Source organism: Nerophis ophidion, linkage group LG04 (genome assembly GCF_033978795.1).
Source record: "Nerophis ophidion isolate RoL-2023_Sa linkage group LG04, RoL_Noph_v1.0, whole genome shotgun sequence".
Taxonomy (NCBI): domain Eukaryota; kingdom Metazoa; phylum Chordata; class Actinopteri; order Syngnathiformes; family Syngnathidae; genus Nerophis; species Nerophis ophidion.
Window position 1 is genome coordinate 17,171,486 of NC_084614.1, and position 19,803 is coordinate 17,191,288.

General features: G+C 41.3%; 1 protein-coding gene and 1 long non-coding RNA gene across 2 annotated transcripts in view; both read right to left on the minus strand.

Annotated features, from left to right (window-relative positions):
- LOC133551028 (nectin-2-like) overlaps positions 1 to 19,803 on the minus strand; it is a 499,757-nt gene that overhangs the window by 158,598 nt on the left and 321,356 nt on the right. The gene's annotated exons all lie outside the window — the stretch shown is intronic.
- LOC133551013 (uncharacterized) lies at positions 2,355 to 13,424 on the minus strand. Its single transcript, XR_009806411.1, has 2 exons — positions 4,747 to 13,424; positions 2,355 to 4,365 (listed from the first exon to the last, which is right to left on the minus strand). It is a non-coding gene; the product is annotated as an uncharacterized LOC133551013 (long non-coding RNA).

Consider the following 19,803-nt stretch of genomic DNA (forward strand, 5'->3'; position numbering starts at 1 on the left):
TGCATATATATGTGTATATATGTGCATATATCAATCAATGTTTATTTATATAGCCCCAAATCACAAATGTCTCAAAGGACTGCACAAATCATTACGACTACAACATCCTCGGAAGAACCCACAAAAGGGCAAAGAAAACTCACACCAGGTGGGCAGGGAGAATTCACATCCAGTGGGACGCCAGTGACAATGCTGACTATGAGAAACCTTGGAGAGGACCTCAGATGTGGGCAACCCCCCCCCTCTAGGGGACCGAAAGCAATGGATGTCGAGCGGGTCTAACATGATACTGTGAAAGTTCAATCCATAGTGGCTCCAAGACAGCAGCGAGAGTCCCGTCCACAGGAAACCATCTCAAGCGGATCAGCAGCGTAGAGATGTCCCCAACCGATACAGGCGAGCGGTCCATCCTGGGTCCCGAGGAGCGGTCCATCCTGGGTCTCGACTTTATATATGCATACACATATATATGCATACACATATATAAATATATGCATATATAAATATATGTATATATGTACATATATATTTATATATACACATACATATATGTATATATATAAGTCCCTGGTTTAAGAGAATATTTTTAAACAAGAAAATCCATCCATCCATCCATTTTCTACCTTGTCCCTCTTTTGGAGGGCATTATATATAATAGTACATTTTATTTTGAAAATATTCTGAGGGCCAATAAAAAGTGAGCCGCAGCGAGGAGCAGAAGGGAACTCGTTGCAGAACACAACCTGTGCCAAGTCCCTGGCACTGGGAGGGTGTGTGTGGGGGGGAGGACCATCTGGAGATGGTCATGTGACGGCGCTCAGGACAGGAAGATGGAGACGTAAGGATGCTGATCCTTGACAGACTTTTTCTGCCGTGTGGGCGGGGCCACTGACTCAATGTGTCTAGCCCCGCCCCTCTCGGTGGCAAAAAATGCTCCGCCTTCCCCCGACAACAACCGACTGTCCTTTTTAAGCGGACCAATTAGGCGGGAAAGACGGCGGCGACAGATCGTCTGCGTTTTCTCCCGGGAGCTTTTGGAGTCGCATCCTCCTCTTCCTCCTCGCTCCGGCACAAGCTGCTGCGGCCATCTTTAATTCAGCAGAAGGCATGAAAGAGTCGGGAATCAGCTCGCCTGAGAGAGGAGGAAGCGGCCTATTAGTTACTGAGCTCGGCTTTTGTGCTTAATCCCGGGGAAAGCCCGGCTTCTGACGGGGCCGGATGAGACGGCGCCGGATGGTGCGGCTCAACTTTCCGCCTCTCGGCGACGGGGAAGCGGCTTTTGGCGCCAGATGCTCCTTTCCGCTTTTTGTTTCTCCGAGTCACCTTGAATGCCAACGCAATTGTCCAAAGTTGGTTCACTTCCTGTTTTCAAATGACGTGAAAGGACCATTTTCTAACAGAATTAGGGATGGGTAACCTTCACATTTCAACCGGTACTTGGGAATCGATCCCAGTACCAATTTCCGGTACATAATGACGAGGGGCCGCAGTTTCAATGGCCCGAGGCCTCAGGAGCCGCACATCAAAATGTGGATGTTTCATCATCTCTTTAAGACTGCAATGTAAACACATCGGCTTCCACACCGCTCTGTCGATAAAATCCATTGTTCTGCCCTCAGTGCCCGTTTCCCCCCCCCAAAAAAAAAAAAAATATATATATACATATATATATATATATATGTATACATAGCTAGACGAAGTGGCTGTGGAGAGGGAAGTCTGGGTTTCCCTGCTTAGGCTGTTGCCCCCGTGACCCGACCTCGGATAAGCGGAAGAAGATGGATGGATGGATATATAAGTGTATATATATATATACATATATATACTGTATATGTATATATACATATATATACGCACATATATATACAGTATACATATATACATATACTGTATATGTATATATACATATACTGTATATGTATATATACATATATATATGTATACATATATACATATATATATAATTAATATAATTTATTTATTATAACATATACATTTCATAATATATATTACATTATGTATTACACATATTTATATATGAAATAAAAACAAATAAAACTATTAAGTAAATACAACTTAAATAAATTTGAAATTATTTTCTACTTTAAAAGTACTCTTGAACCAGAGACACTTTTAAAAATGTTGTTCTTGTTAGCTGACATTTTTTTTATTGACTGGAGTGCTCCCGTCACACAGAAGATCTTTGATTGGCGCCACCATCGGCGCCTAAGTTGAACATTTGCTTGAGTCAAAGTCAGAAGATATTATTTAGATTTATGGAATTGGGATCCCCCGCCCAGGAGCAGGTAGGTGCCTGGTGGTGCATCGTGGGTAATCACAACACTTCAGCTTCATTAATTACCACAATCCTTTATTAAAATGAGTTGTGAAAAACAAAACAAAACAAAAAAAACTGCATCGGCTCTCACACAGGGCGCCTGCACGCTGCAAAGACTCTAATTAGGCGGCAAAGTCGTGATCCCCGTCGACGCTCGGGAAGTCGAGAGCGCGGGAATCCACCAGAGAGAAGATGTGCTGAAGATTGCAACGGTGGAACAGAAGGTGCTAGAAAGAGATGAAACCGCAGCCTCCGTCGGAGGATTCCTATTCATAGGGCCAAACATTCTCCAAACTGCATTAGGAAAAGTCTTTCTCTCGCAGCGTGAAAGCGCCCTGGTGGACACGACGGCAGTCACACCACAAACATCTTTTTTTTTGGGGGGTCTTTTTTCACCCTGATGACCGCTTCTTTTTATTCACAGCACTTTGCCAAAACGCTACAAGCTGCCAGGTACGAGAGAGGAGGCGGAACGGCCTACAGAAGAGACGAATCAACAACACCCGGCGAGAGACGGCGATGCGAAAGCCGCTAATGGCTTCCCTCGTACAAGAAGACCCCGCCTCCTCTTCACGCCACGTCGGCGACGATCATGTGATCTGAGAGGAGAAGGCGAGGTCAAGTCTTTCTCGGTCGCCCTTATAGGGCCAAAAAAACAAAAACAAACCGGCGAGTAGACGACACACCGAGCGCACCGGACCACGGAAACGAAGCGAAGCCACTTTAGTCGGAAGTTACTCACACGACCCCCGACCTATTTACTTATGTACTCACTAGTCCGACAAGCAAAACACGGCACGGAACACTTTTGTCACGCTGTCTCTCCTCTGCAAAGGACAAAGCATGGGAATGAAGCGGTGGTAAATGTCAAAGTCCTCATGTTCTTGTCCGCCGAAGACAGGCCTCACCTTCCGGAAAAGCTTCTCAAGGTGCGTTCACAACCAAAAATACTTTTAACTTTTTGTCACGCATGTGCATCAATTAAGTAAACAGGTACGATGTCTGCAGAAACTGGATAAAAATGTAACCCTGGTGAGTAATCCCCGTTTTTATCAAGTACATCAAGTATTTTCCAAAAGTTCCCATTGAAATTTACCAGACATTTTACACCAGATTGCAACCGTTGCTCAAATTAGAGAAATTGTACAAAAATGCTACAGGAAAAAATTTTTCCACATTGAAATTCGTTGCGAAGTAAGAAAACTTTGTGTAAAATGTTCAACAACATTGTAATCTGGCTCTAAATTCGAAAAAAAAAAAAAATCCTGGACATTTTTCATCACATTGCAACAACCATTGCTTTAAATAGGGAAACTTTTTGAAAAAAAAATTGGGAAATTTTCCTCCAGATTGCAACCCTTGCTCAAATTAGAGAAAATGTACAAAAATGCTACAGGAAAATTTTTTTCCACATTGAAATTCATTGCGAAGTAAGAAAACTTTCTGTAAAATGTTCCACAACATTGTAATCGGGCTCTAAATTCGAAAGAAAAAAAATCCTGGACATTTTTCATCACATTGCAACAACCATTGCTTTAAATAGGGAAACTTTTTGAAAACATTTTTGGGAAATTTTCCTCCGGATTGCAACCCTAGCTCAAACCAGAGAAAATGTACAAAATTGCTCCCGGAAAACTTATTCCACATTGAAATTCATCTCCAAGTAAGAAAACTTTCTGTAAAATGCTCCACAACATTGTAATCTGGCTCGAAAAAAAAAACAATCCTGGACATTTTTCATCACATTGCAACAACCATTGCTCTAAATAGAGAATCTTTTTGAAAAAAAATATTGGAAATTTTCCTCCGGATGGCAGCCCTTGCACAAACTAGAGAACATTTACAAAAATGCTCCTGGAAAATGTATTTCACATTGAAATCATGCTCCAAGCAAGAAAACTTCCTATAATCTGGCTCTAAAATAGGGAAATTTTCTCAGACATTTTCCATCACATTGCAACAACTATTGCTTTAAATAGGGAAACTTTTTGATAAAGTTCTCGGAAGTTTTCCTCCAGATTTGAATACTTGCTGAAACTACAACATTGTAATCTGGCTCTAAAGTAGGGACATTTTCTCGGACATTTTTCAACACATTGCAACAACCATTGCTTTAAATAGGGAAACGTTTTTTTTTTTGTTTTTTTTTAAAAAGGAAATTTTCCTCCAGATTACAACCCTTGCTCAAACTAGAAAAACTGTACAAAAATGCTCCTGGAACATTTCTTCCACATTGAAAGTATGCTCCAGGTAAGAACACTTCCTGTAAAATTTTCCACACCTTTGTAATCTGACTCTAAAGTAGGGAAATTTTCTCGGACATTTTCCATCACAATGCAACAACTACTGCTCTAAAATAGGAAACTTTTTGAAAAAAAATATTGGAAATTTTCCTCCAGATTGCAAACCTTGCTCAAACTAGAGAAAACTTACAAACATGCTCCTGGAACATTTCTTCCACATTGAAATTATGCTCCAAGTAAGAAAACTTCCTGTAAAATGTTCCACAACATTGTAATCTGGCTCTGAAGTAGAGAAATTTTCTCTGACATTTTCCATCAAATTGCAACAACCATTGCTTTAAATAGGGAAACTTTGGAAAAAAAATTGGGAAATTTTCCTCCAGATTGCAACCCTTGCTCAAACTAGAGAAAATGTACAAAATTGCTCCCTGAAAACTTATTCCACATTGAAATTCATCTCCAAGTAAGAAAACTTTCTGTAAAATGCTCCACAACATTGTAATCTGGCTGTAAAGTACAGACATTTTCTCGGACATTTTCAATCAAATTGCAACAACGAGTGCTTTAAATAGGGAAACTTTTTGAAAAAAAGATTTGAATTTTTCCTGTAGTTTGCAACCCTTGCTCAAACTAGAGAATTTGTTTTACAAAAATGCTCCAGGAAATTTTCTTCCACATTGAAATTATGCTCCAAGTAAGAATACTTTCTCTAAAGTTTTCCACAGCATTGTAACGTGGCTCTGAATTAGATAAATTTCCTCTGACATTTTCCATCAAATTGCCACAACCATTGCTTTAAATAGGTAAACTTTTTGTAATAACATTTTTGGGAAATTTTCCTCCAGATTGCAACCCTTGCTCAAACTAGAGAAAATGTACAAACATGCTCCTGGAAAAATGTTTCCACATTGAAATTATACTCCAAGTAAGAAAACTTCCTGTAAAATTTTCCAAAATATTGTAATCTGGCTCTAAAGTAGGCAAATTTTCCCAGGACATTTTCCATCACAATAAAACAACTATTGCCAAATAGGGAAACTTTTTGACAAAATTCTCGGAAGTTTTCCTCCAGATTGCGACCCTTGCCCAAACTAGACAACATTTACCAAAATTCTCCTGGGAAATTTCTTCCACATTAAAAGTATGCTCCAATTATTAAACCTTTCTGTAAAATTTTCCAAAACATTGTAATCCGGCTCTAAAGTAGGGAAAATTTCTCGGACATTTTCCATCACAATAAAACAACTATTGCCAAATAGAAAAACTTTTTGATAAAATTCTCGGAAGTTTTCCTCCAGATTGCGACCCTTGCCCAAACTACACAACATTTACCAAAATTCTCCTGGGAAATTTCTTCCACATTAAAAGTATGCTCCATTTAGGAAACCTTTTTGTAAAATTTTCCAAAACATTGTAATCTGGCTCTAAAGTAGGGAGATTTTCCATCACAATAAAACAACTATTGCCAAATAGGGAAACTTTTTGACAAAATTCTCGGAAGTTTTTTTTTCCAGATTGCAACCCTTGCCCAAACTAGACAACATTTACAAAAAATTTCCTGGAAAATGTTTTCTGCATTGAAATCATGCTCAAGTAAGAACACTTTCTGTAAAATTTTCCAAAACATTGTAATCTGGCTCTAAAGTAGGGAAATTTTCTCTGACATTTACCATCACAATAAAACAATTATTGCCAAATAGGGAAACTTTTGATAACATTTTCGGAAGTTTTCCTCCGGATTGCGACCCTTGCCCAAACTAGACAACATTTACCAAAATTCTCCTGGGAAATTTCTTCCACATTAAAAGGATGCTCCTATTAGGAAACTTTTTGTAAAATTTTCCTAAACATCGTAATCTGGCTCTAAAGTAGGGAAATTTTCTCTGACATTTTCCATCACAATAAACAACTATTGCCAAATAGGGAAACTTTTTGATAAAATTCTGGGAAGTTTTCCTCCAGATTGCGACCCTTGCCCAAACTAGACAACATTTACCAAAATTCTCCTGGGAAATTTCTTCCACATTAAAAGTATGCTCCAATTAGGAAACCTTTCTGTAAAATTTTCCAAAACATTGTAATCCGGCTCTAAAGTAGGGAAATTTTCTTGGAGGCTGGCAAACCCACCAGAGATTTGTTTAGAGTGGACCAAAGATGACGGGTGTGAACGCACCCTTGGTCTGTGAGGTGGACATGAGCGAGACCGGAACATGAGGGTCATGATGGTAGTTGCATACCCTTTTAACGGCTACCAAAACGTGGGTAGACGTCCCTCGTTGGGGGCCGTTCTCAAATGGAACACCTGCGTCAGTGCACTTCATCAAGTATGTACTTAGTTTGTGAGCGTGCTAAAGTTTTCAGTTTTCTCAAATCCATTCCGTCGCTGCGGAATATGTGTCGACGAGGTGATTTTTCAAGACCGAAACTGTTCTGCGGGGCTACATTAAGGTTGGCCTTAACTGGCACAGTTAAGCACAAATGGCGGTGAGAGATGAGGCGATCGCGCCGCAAAGAGAGGATATCAAGTTTGCTAAATGAATAACTAAAACTAATTTAATTGATTTGTTTTGGTCTATGCTGGTGTTTTTTTATTATTAATTTTTAATATACGAGAACATTTGAAAATGTTTTGAATCATCACAATGGTGTATAATTTTGTGTTGTTTTTATCCACGTATGACAACACATGTGCAAGGGGTGTGAATAGTTTTGCATTTATATTATGATTTTTAAATATATGAAAAAAAGACTTCTCGCGATATGCATTTTCTAGCGGCTGGATCATTGCGGACACCTTCGGCGTGCAAAAAAAAACTTAGTTTCGTTGTTAAGATCAGTATATCAACATGACCCGGAAAAGGTGTGGTCCAAATTAGAACGGTGTGCTGCATGTCGACAACATGACAAAACGCCACAGGTTGGAGCTTACGATGACCGTATTTTCCGGTACACAAGCCGCACCCAATAATTAAAAAAAAAAGAAAGAAAACATTTCCAAATAAAAGCCGCAGATATAAACGTTGCAAAATGAGTGATTTACACAAAATTAATATGTAAATGTTTATATACAAAACGTAATTGTTTCCAAGTGATGTCTGCAACACGGCAGTAAAACGGCTGTTTAAACAAAACACAAGTCGTCATCACGGACCCACAAGCTGCGGAAGCTAGCAAATCAATCAGCTAAACCAGGGGTGTCCAAAGTGCGGCCCGCAGGTAATTTTTTAACGGCCCCACGGCACATTTTAAAAATACGATCGGAAAAATTTTTTAAACGGAAAAAGTGATATAAAGGAGCAAACGGATAAAATTTAACAAGAAAATGTTGCAATGTTTAGTCTAATAACACAAAGCTGCCATGCAGGCTGTTTCTTTCTTTAAAAAATAATGAATCAAAATCAATGTCATTATGAATTATTGCCCTATTCAAGGCTTTAATTACGTCACATTAAATATTCCACTTTGAGATATTTTTTAGCGCAAATGTTGCATATTTTGTGTTTGCCATATAAAAAACGGAGCTTTTTTTTATTTAAAGAATGGCTTAAAACGAACAAACAAAAAACATAAACAAAACAAAAAAACGTATAATTGACGTATAGATCTGAAGTTGATCTCGAGAATATTGTGTTAAAAAAAAGTTTTGAAAAAAATTATAATTTATTTTTTAACACTTTAATGCAGGGGTCACCAACCTTTTTTAAACCAAGAGCTACTTCTTGGGTACTGATTAATGCAAAGGGCTACCAGTTTGATACACACTTAAATAAATTGCCAGAAATAGCCAATTTGCTCAATTTACCTTTAATAAATAAATCTATATATATAAAAAAAATGGGTATTTCTGTCCTTTTACGGAAAGGTTTTTTGTAGAGAATAAATGATGAAAAAAACACTTAATTGAACGGTTTAAAAGAGGAGAAAACACGAAAAAAAAAAGAAAATTGAATTTTGAAACAGTTAATCTTCAATTTCGACTCTAAAATTCAAAATTCACCCGAAAAAATTAATAGAAAAACTAGCTAATTCGAATCTTTTTGAAAAAATTAAAAAAATTATTTATGGAACTTCATTAGTAATTATTCCTGATTAAAATACATTTTAGAATTTTGATGACATGTTTTAAATAGGTTAAAATCCAATCTGCACTTTGTTAGAATATATAACAAATTGGACAAAGCTATATTTCTAACAAAGACAAATCATTATTTCTTCTAGATTTTCCGGAACAACATTTTTAAAAGAAATTCAAAAGACTTTGAAATAAGATTTAAATTTGATTCTAAAGATTTTCTACATTTGCCAGAATATTTTTTGGGAATTTTAATCATAATAAGTTTGAAGAAATATTTCACAAATATTCCCTGTCGAAAAAACAGAAGCTAAAATGAATTAAATTAAAATGTATTTATCATTCTTTACATTTAAAAAATAATTAAAATACTTGAACATTGATTTAAATTGTCAGGAAAGAAAAGGAAGGAATTTAAAAGGTAAAATGGTGCTTAAAAATCCTAAAATCATTTTTAAGGTTGTATTTTTTCTCTAAAATTGTCTTTCTGACAGTTATAAGAAGCAAAGTAAAAAATTAAATGAATTTATTTAAACAAGTGAAGACCAAGTCTTTAAAATATTTTTGGGGATTTTCAAATTCTATGAGTTTTTTCTCTCTTAGAATTAAAAATGTCGAGCAAAACAAGACCAGCTTGCTGGTAAATTTAAAAATAAAAATAAAAAATAGAGGCAGCTCACTGGTAAATGCTGCTATTTGAGCTATTTTTTACAACAGGCCAGCGGGCGACTCATCTGGTCCTTACGGGCAACCTGGTGCCCGCGGGCACCGCCTTCGTGACCCCTGCTTTAATGAGTAGGACCCTTTTGGATCAGTGTGTTTTGTTTTTAAGTGTCATTGCACAAAAAATAATAGTGAATTAAAATCAATGGTGTTTTGAGTTGTTGACCAATTTTTATATAATCTCCAACATTCTACTTAAAAATGTTATTGGGTGAAAATATTGCATATTTTGTGTTTTTTTTTCAATAAAAAAACAGGGTTTTCTTTGACAAAAAGAGCATACAACTTAAATCTTTAAAAACGTCATATTGACGGATAGACCTAATGTTGCTCTAGAGATTAAAAACTGGAATAATAATAGTGAGAGTCTACGCTTGGGATGGTCTCCTGCCGGCCCCACTATGGACTGGATTCTCACTATTATGTTAGATTCACTATGGACTGGACTCTGCCAATATTATGTTAGATCCACTATGGACTGGACTCTCACACTATGATGTTAGATCCACTCTGGACTGGACTCTCACTGTTATGTTAGATCCACTCTGGACTGGACTCTCACTATTATGTTAGATCCACTATGGACTGGACTCTCACTATTACGTCAGATCCACTATGGACTGGACTCTCACTATTATGTTAGATCCACTATGGACTGGACTCTCGCTATTATGTTAGATCACCTCTGGACTGGACTCTCACTATTATGTTAGATCCGCTCTGGACTGGACTCTCGCTATTATGTTAGATCACCTCTGGACTGGACTCTCACTATTATGTTAGATCCCCTCTGGACTGGACTCTCGCTATTATGTTAGATCCACTCTGGACTGGACTCACGCTATTATGTTAGATCCACTCTGGACTGGACTCTCACTATTATGTTAGATCCACTCTGGACTGGAGTATCACTATTATGTTAGATCCACTCTGGACTGGACTCTCACTATTATGTTAGATCCACTATGGACTGGACTCTCACTATTACGTCAGATCCACTATGGACTGGACTCTCACTATTATGTTAGATCCACCATGGACTGGACTCTCGCTATTATGTTAGATCACCTCTGGACTGGACTCTCACTATTATGTTAGATCCCCTCTGGACTGGACTCTCACTATTATGTTAGATCCACTCTGGACTGGACTCACGCTATTATGTTAGATCCACTCTGGACTGGACTCTCACTATTATGTTAGATCCACTCTGGACTGGACTCTGCCAATATTATGTTAGATCCACTATGGACTGGACTCTCACTGTTATGTTGGATCCACTCTGGACTGGACTCTCACTATTATGTTAGATCCACTATGGACTGGACTCTCACTATTATGTTAGATCCACTATGGACTGGACTCTCACTATTACGTTAGATCCACTATGGACTGGACTCTCACTATTATGTTAGATCCACTATGGACTGGACTCTCACTATTATGTTAGATCCACTCTGGACTGGACTCTCACTATTATGTTAGATCCACTATGGACTGGACTCTCACTATGATGTTAGATCCACTCTGGACTGGACTCTCACTATATTATGCTAGATCCACTCAGCGTCCATTGCACCGGTCGCCTGGCGCATTTCCAAGGTTTCTCATTGTACCATTGGGTTGAGTTTTTCCTTGCCCTGATGTGGGATCTGAGCAGAGGATGTCGTCGTGGCTTGTGCAGCCCTTTGAGACACTCATGATTTAGGGATGTATAACTACAAATTGATTGACTATTGTAATCCGTAATTTATTTGCACTATTTTATCAGTCGCGGGGTTCGAAGCGTAGGGGAAAAAAATAGGGGGTTCTAGTCCGGAATTTATGACAATTTAAATATGGCGATCTAAATCACTTATACAGTTATTGATCGTAAACTGGTGATTAAGGCCTGCATGAGTACAATTTGACTGATTGATTGTACACACCGTCTTTAATAGATGACCCGCAACACACCCACCAGTAATAGTACACACCATTTTATATCCCTTCCAAGATTCCTCATTGTCCCATTGGGTTGAGATTTTCCTTGCCCTTATGTGGGATCTGAGCAGAGGATGTCGTCATGGCTCGTGCAGCCCTTTGAGACACTCGTAATTTAAGGTTATATAAGTAAACATTGATCGATTGATTATTATAATCCGTAAATCATCCGCACCACTTTATAAGTCGCAGGGTTCGAAACGTAGGGGAAAAAAATAGCGGCTTTTAGTCCGGAATTTATGACAATTTAAATATGTTGGATCCACCAGGGACTGGACTCTCCCACTATTATGTTAGATCCACTATGGACTGGACTCTTACTATTATGTTAGATTCACTATGGACTGGACTCTCACACTATTATGCAAGATCAACTGTGGACTGGACTCTCACACTATTATGTTAGATCCACTGTGGACTGGACACTCACTATTATGTTAGAGCCACTATGGACTGGACTCTCACTATTATGTTAGATTCACTATGGACTGGACTCTCACACTATAATGCAAGATCCACTATGGACTGGACTCTCACACTATTATGCAAGATCCACTATGGACTGGACTCTCACACTATTATGCAAGATCCACTATGGACTGGACTCTCACACTATTATGTTAGAGCCACTATGGACTGGACTCTCACTATTATGTTAGATCCACTATGGACTGGACTCTTACTATTATGTTAGATTCACTATGGACTGGACTCTCACACTATTATGCAAGATCCACTATGGACTGGACTCTCACACTATTATGTTAGATCCACTGTGGACTGGACTCACACTATTATGTTAGATCCACTATGGACTGGACTCTTACTATTATGTTAGATCCACTATGGACTGGACTCTCACACTATTATGCAAGATCCACTATGGACTGGACTCTCACACTATTATGTTAGATCCACTGTGGACTGGACTCTCACACTATTATGTTAGAGCTACTATGGACTGGACTCTCACACTATTATGTTAGATCCACTGTGGACTGGACTCACACTATTATGTTGGATCCACTTTGGACTATATTATGCTAAATCCACTCGGCGTCCATTGCACCGGTCGCCTGGTGCATCTCCAGGTTTCTCATTGTACCATTGGGTTGAGTTTTTCCTTGCCCTGATGAGGGATTTGAGCCGAGGATGTCGTCATGGCTCGTGCAGCCCTTTGAGACACATGATTTAGGGCTATATAAGTAAACATTGATTGATTTATTATAATCCGTAAATTATCCGCACCATTTCATAAGTCGCGGGGTTCGAAGCGTAGGGGGAAAAAAATAGCGGCTTCTAGTCCGGAATCTAATTGTGAGTACACAAGTCTCAAATGGAATACTTCAGTCAGCACACTCCAATAAGTGCAAGTAGTTCTAGAGTGCGCAAATTTCGACAATTGTTGTCGGGATCTTTTGTTCACTACTTGTCAGCGCTACTCCCTCACCAAAATTTTGAGTTAGTCCCTCCCCGTCTGCGATTTGGGGCGCTACGTGTCGGTCAGGGCCACTTCCATGCAACATTTCAGCACTGACGGCGCGAAGGCACTCGGAACACGCAAGTGCGCCATCTGAGACACGGCACGGGTTTCGCCAGCAACAGCTGTTTAAAAAAAAAAAAAAAAGACGATTCAGAGCCTAATCCAAATAATAGAAACCATAATCGCTCAGACGCGCCGGCGTCCCAAAAGTGTGTAAGCGTTGGGTTTGGAGGATTTGTCGAAAGCAAATCCCAAAAGAAGACAAAAAAAATGGAACAAAAGTGTGAACGTCTTCAAAGCAGGATTTAGGAAGGAACGTCTTCCTGGGAAGGACGCTGATCGAGGTCCGTTCTGCAGACGCGGGAAATCTCGCCACTGGCTCGGACCAATGGCGGCCATGTTGTGAGCAGACGTGAGATGAAGATGGAGGTGAGGAACACAGCAGCATGCATGACGAGGAGGCCAGAAGAAGAAAATGACACAGTGGGACAAAAAAGTATTTAGTCAGCCACCGATTGGGCAAGTTCTCCCACTTCAAATGATGACAGAGGTCTGTAATTTTCATCATAGGTACACTTCAACTGTGAGAGACAGAATGTGAAAAAAAAAATCCAGGAATTCACATTGTAGGAATTTTTAGGATTTATTTGTGGTGGAAAATAAGTATTTGGTCAACCATTCAAAGCTCTCACTGATGGAAGGAGGTTTTGGCTCAAAATCTCACGATACATGGCCCCATTCATGAGTTGCATGCATCCCAAGAACACCACACCTACTGTGAAGCATGGGGGTGGAAACATCATGCTTTGGGGCTGTTTTTCTGCTAAAGGGACAGGACGATTGATCCGTGTTAAGGAAAGAATGAATCGTGAGATTTTGAGCCAAAACCTCCTTCCATCAGTGAGAGCTTTGAATGCTTGACCAAATTCTTATTTTCCACCATAATTTACAAATAAATTCTTTAAAATTCCTTCAATGTGAATTCCTGGATTATTTTTTCACATTCTGTCTCTCACAGTTGAAGTGTACCTATGATGAAAATTACAGACCTCTGTCATCATTTTAAGTGGGAGAACTTGCACAATCGGTGGCTGACTAAATACTTTTTTAGCCCCACTGTACGTAGTTGATATTTATACTTTTACCAATTCTAGGACCCAAAGCGCTTCATTTGCACGACGACCACGACCACGACCACGACGACACCTACGCCGACAGTGACGCCCCGGCGGATATACGGTATGACACACGCCATTAACACGTTAGCGCTACAGGCACTGGGCACGGCGGCAGGTCGGCGAAGCGAGAAGGCAAGAACAGAAAGCCCGCGGGCACAAAGTCACATGACCACTTGCGAAGCTGAGAGAACGAGAACGCGACGATGACGAGCGGCGCCGAGGTCCATGTTTGTGGTTTGATGCGTTTCATGGTCACAGTCAGCCAGGATTTCCCCCTGCACGTCAGCCATGTTTCCTTTCGAGGCGTCACGCCAGGTTCAAAGGTCAAGCATCGGTCGGACATTCCAGACTCAGACGTAAATGGCAGTCCGGGAAATCACGGATCCGTCCCTTTGAGACTCCATGTCGTCGTCCAGGTACATATCCTCCTCGGCGCCGCGGCCCCTGCGGACGTGGTACGCCGGCGGCAGCGCGTTTCCGCCTCCTCCGAAGCCGTCGTAGCACTCCTCTTCCTCCAAACTGTCGTCGAACTTCCTCCTCTCCACCTCGTCCAGCTCGCCGCTGAGCAGGATGTCGTGGGCGGAAGGCGCGGCGCCGTGGTGGAGGCGGTGGTGGTGGAAGTCGTTGGCCTTCTCCGTCAGAGTCCCGGCGTTGTCGCAGCCCTCGCGGTACGTGTACGCCGGCCCGTTGTTGGCGCCGTCGGCGCCGTTCTTGCCCTTGCCGCCGAACAGCAGGCGGGCCTTGTTGCCGTAATCCGCTCCGTTGCCGCCGCCGCCTCTGCCCGCGCCCGCCGCCGAGTCTCCGGCGAAGGCACGGTTACTCCGGCGGCGGCCTCGCGTCAGCAGCACGCCCACCAGCGCCGCTACCAAGAGCAGGGCGAGAAGGGAGCCGATCACGGCGCCCGCCACTACGCCGGCGCTGGACGGGTCCTTCAGGGCTTCTGCAGAGAGGATGGAGGGGTTGGAAGGAAGGATGGAGAAACGGGTGGAGGAGAAGACAGAGGAAGTTGAGGGCTGCAGTGGAGGAAGTGGCGCCCTGCTGTCTTCTATGTGTGCTGTGTGCTGGCTGGGATCAGGCTGACTGGACCTCAAGAACTCACAACGTCTAGGACTACTTCAGCACGCCTTTGGTGGATAATTGGTGTGAGCCAAGTTTGCCTCCAAACACAAAGCTACTTGTTTTGTGGGCTACAACCCAAACACACACACACACCATACACACACCTCCCAGGGGGTGAGCAAGGGGATGGGTCAAATGCAGAGGACACATTTCACCACACCTAGTGTGTGTGTGACAATCATTGGCACTTTACTTATTTGATGTTCAAACTGATAAACATTGTTTTGTTGTTGCCAATAATCATTAACTTTAGAATTTGATGCCAGCAACACGTGACAAAGAAGTTGGGAAAGGTGGCAATAAATAGTGATAAAGTTGAGGAATGCTCATGAAACACTTATTTGGAACATCCCACAGGTGTGCAGGCTAATTGAGAACAGGTGGGTGCCATGATTGGGTATGAAAACAGCTTCCCAAAAAATGCTCAGTCTTTCACAAAAAAGGATGGGGCGAGGTACACCCCTTTGTCCACAACTGCTTGAGCAAATAGTCAAACAGTTTAAGAACAACGTTTCTCAAAGTGAAATTGCAAGAAATTTAGGGATTTCAACATCTGCGGTCCATAATATCTTCAAAAGGTTCAGAGAATCTGGAGAAATGACTCCACGTAAGCGGCATGGCCGGAAACCAACATTGAATACCGTGACCTTCGATCCCTTAGACGGCACTGTATCAAAAGCCGACATCAATCTCTAAAGGATATCACCACATGGGCTCAGGAACACTTCAGAAAACCACTGTCACTAAATACAGTTGGTCGCTACATCTGTAAGTGCAAGTTAAAGCTGTACTACGCAAAGCGAAAGCCATTTATCAACAACATCCAGAAATGCCGCCGGCTTCTCTGGGCCCGAGATCATCTAAAATGGACTGATGCAAAGTGGAAAAGTGTTCTGTGGTCTGACGAGTCCACATTTCAAATGGTTTTAAGAAATATTCTACATCGTGTCATCCGGACCAAAGGGGAAGCAAACCATCCAGACTGTTATCGATGCAAAGTTCAAAAGCCAGCATCTGTGATGGTATGGGGGTGCATTAATGGTGTGAAGGCACCATTAATGCTGAAAGGTACATACATTTTTTGGAACAATATATCTAAGCGCTGTCGTTTTCATGGATGCCCCTGCTTATTTCAGCGAGACAATGCCAACCCACATTCAGCGGGTACTTTCCTGGCCCGCCTGCAGTCCAGACCTGTCTCCCATCGAAAATGTGTGGCGCATTATGAAGCATAAAATACGACAGCGGAGACCCCGGACTGTTGAACGACTGAAGCTCTACATAAAACAAGAATGGGAAAGAATTTTACTTTCAAAGCTTCAACAATTAGTTTCCTCAGTTCCCAAACGTTTATTGAGTGTTGTTAAAAGAAAAGGTGATGTAACACAGTGGTGAACATGCCCTTTCCCAACTACTTTGGCACGTGTTGCAGCCATGAAAATTTAAGATAATTATTTGCGAAAAAAAATAAAGTTTATGAGTTTGAACATCAAATATCTTGTCTTTGTAGTGCATTCAACTGTATTCCGTTTATATTTACATATAACGCAATTTCCCAACTCAAAAGGAAATGGGGTTTGTCTATATATATATATATATATATATATATATATATATATATATATATATATCAGGGCTGTGAATCTTGATTCAATTATCAGGGGTAACGATTCGCTTCAGAATCAAGTCTCAATTGAAAACAATTCTGGATTCAAAATCAATACTTTGTCAAGAACAGTGGGTGTCAGTACAATGATTAACTACATTCCTCCATAAAATAAACAAGTATTATCTGATACATTTTTGTCAAACTTTCATAAAACCTCCCTAAACTGTTAATAAAGTCAAATAAGGCAACAAGGCACTTCTCTCTTCTAAAGTAAATCTGTCCAGCAGATATGATCTTCTACATCAACTATAGGATGTGTAAGGAAAGATAACAAAAAAATATTACTTTTGGATTTTTAAAAATCAATTAAGTATCGTTACAAATAAAAATCGCGATTCATAATTTTTTTGAACAGCCCTAATATATAAGAACGAGCCATTCTTTTTAACAGCCCTTTTAAAGGCCTACTGAAACCCACTACTACCCACCACGCAGTCTGATAGTTTATATATCAATGATGAAATATTAACATTGCAACACATGCCAATACGGCCTTTTTAGTTTACTAAATTGCAATTTTAAATTTCCCGGGAGTTTCTTGTTGAAAACGTCGCGGAATGATGACATGTACGAGTGACGTCACAGACTGTTAGGAATATGAGCGCTGCGCACACACACAGCTAAAAGTCGTCTGCTTTAACGGCATAATTACACAGTATTTTGGAGAACTGTGTTGCTGAATCCTTTGCAATTTGTTCAATTAATAATGAAGAAGTCACAGTAGAAAGATGGAGTTGGGAAGCTTTAGCCTTTAGCCACACAAACACACGATTCCTTGTTTAAAATTCCTGGAGGTGAAACTTTCGTCCAAGTGTACATGGATCCCGACCACATGTCAACCAGCAGTTTTCGGTGAGAAAATTGTGGTTAAAAAGTCAGTTCTTACTGAAGAAAAGCTGAGCTTGGGCCATCCATAGCTGCCGTCGACTTCCCTGAGACACTGCGCGTCAACACACCCGTGGTCAAACACCTCCGACTATCAGGTACTATTTAACTCACTAAAACACTAGCAACACAATAGAAAGATAAAGGATTTCCCAGAAATATTTTCTAGTCCGTCGCTATCAATATCCTCAAACACGAATCTTTCATCCACGCTCAAATTAATGGGGAAATTGTCGTTTTCTCGGTCCGAATAGCACTTTTTGTTGGAGGCTCCCATTAAAACAATGTGAATATGTGAGGAGCCCTCAACATGTGACGTCATCGTCTGCGACTTCCGGTAGAGGCAGGGCTTTTCTCTTAACACCGAAAGTTGCAAACTTTATCGTGGATGTTCTCTACTAAATCCTTTCAGCAAAAATATGGCAATATCGCGAAATGATCAAGTATGACACATAGAATGGACCTGCTATCCCTGTTTAAATAAGAACATCACATCTCATTTCAGTAGGCCTTTAAACTCACTAAAACAATAGTAACACAATAGAAATAAGGAATTTCCCAGAATTATCCTACTTAGAGATGCGCGGATAGGCAATTATATCATCCGCAACCGCATCACCAAAGTCATCATCCACCCGCCGTCCACCCGAACCAACATTTTATCGGAACCGCAACCGCCCGCCCGCTGAAATACATCAGAGGTCAGCCACATTTACCACTCACAGATCGTAAATGCTGTAGAAGGCGACAAAGCCAATGGCTTCATAGCACGCCCTAATACTTATTAACTGAGTGACTGCCGGCAGTCATTCTAGAGAATATTAGCGTCTCCTATTGTCTTCTTCGCTTTGTGACACGGGTCTTAAATGGCTCTTTGAATGGTAAAGGATACCGATCCCAGAACCATGTATATCAAATATTTCCGGATGGTTCAACCGCCACCCGCTCGAATCTAATTAAAATCTATTTTTCCGTCATGTCACCCGCCCGACCCGCGGTTTATCCGCGGACTCCGCGGATGAGACCTCAAAACGCGCATCTCTAATCCTCGTAAATGTGTCTAAAAACATCGGAATCCGTCCCAATGCAATCGCCTTTTTTTTTTTTTTTTTTTTCTCTAGTCCTTCGCAATCAATATCCTCAAACACGAATCTTTCATCTTTGCTCAAATTAATGGGGAAATTGTCGTTTTCTCGGTCCGAATAGCTGTTTTTGTTGGTGGCTCCCATTAAAAACAATGCGAGGATGTGAGGAGCTCTACAACCCGTGACATCACGCACACATCGTCTGCTACTTCCGGTACAGGCAAGGCTTTTTTATTAGCGACCAAAAGTTGCGAACTTTATCCTCGATGTTCTCTACTAAATCCTTTCAGCAAAAATATGGCAATATCGCGAAATGATCAAGTATGACACATAGAATGGACCTGCTATCCCTGTTTAAATAAGAAAATCTCACTTCAGTAGGCCTTTAAAAGAGCGCTCCCTAGGACCCGGCTCCCTCCACACAGCCATGAATCCTCTCTCTCCTCCTAAAAGGGGTTATTTGAAGGAAACGAGCACACAGCTGCGCCCTCAAAAGCGCCACCGTTTTTTCCGCGTCCCTTAAGCCTCCCCCTACTTTTTCCTCTCTTGATTTTTCCCAGCAGCCCAATTAGCCGCCTGGACTCTTCCTCTCGTCTTCTTCCTCCTCCCCCGGAGAAGATGAGCCAGACACGGGCGGAGGAACCGGCGGCGGGGGAGGGTCCAGCCATCACCACAAGTCGCCGATCGGACACCCTTAAAAAGCTCCGGCCTCAGGCAGGGGGTGTGGGGGACGCTTTAAAGAGGGAGGACTGACGGCGCCGGAATTGCCAGGCTGAGAGAGGGCGGGGCCGAGTATGACACACACACACACACACACACACACACACACACACACACACACACACACACACACATCCAAACAGCTTCCTGCGTGACGCTTGTCCCCACGCGGCGCCGTTGCCAATCAAACAGCTGGCAGGAAGGAGCGCGGCGTGGGCCAAACGATGGCTTCTCGCCACAAAATCATGGTCTTAAAGGGGAACATTATCACCAGACCTATGTAAGCGTCAATATATACCTTGATG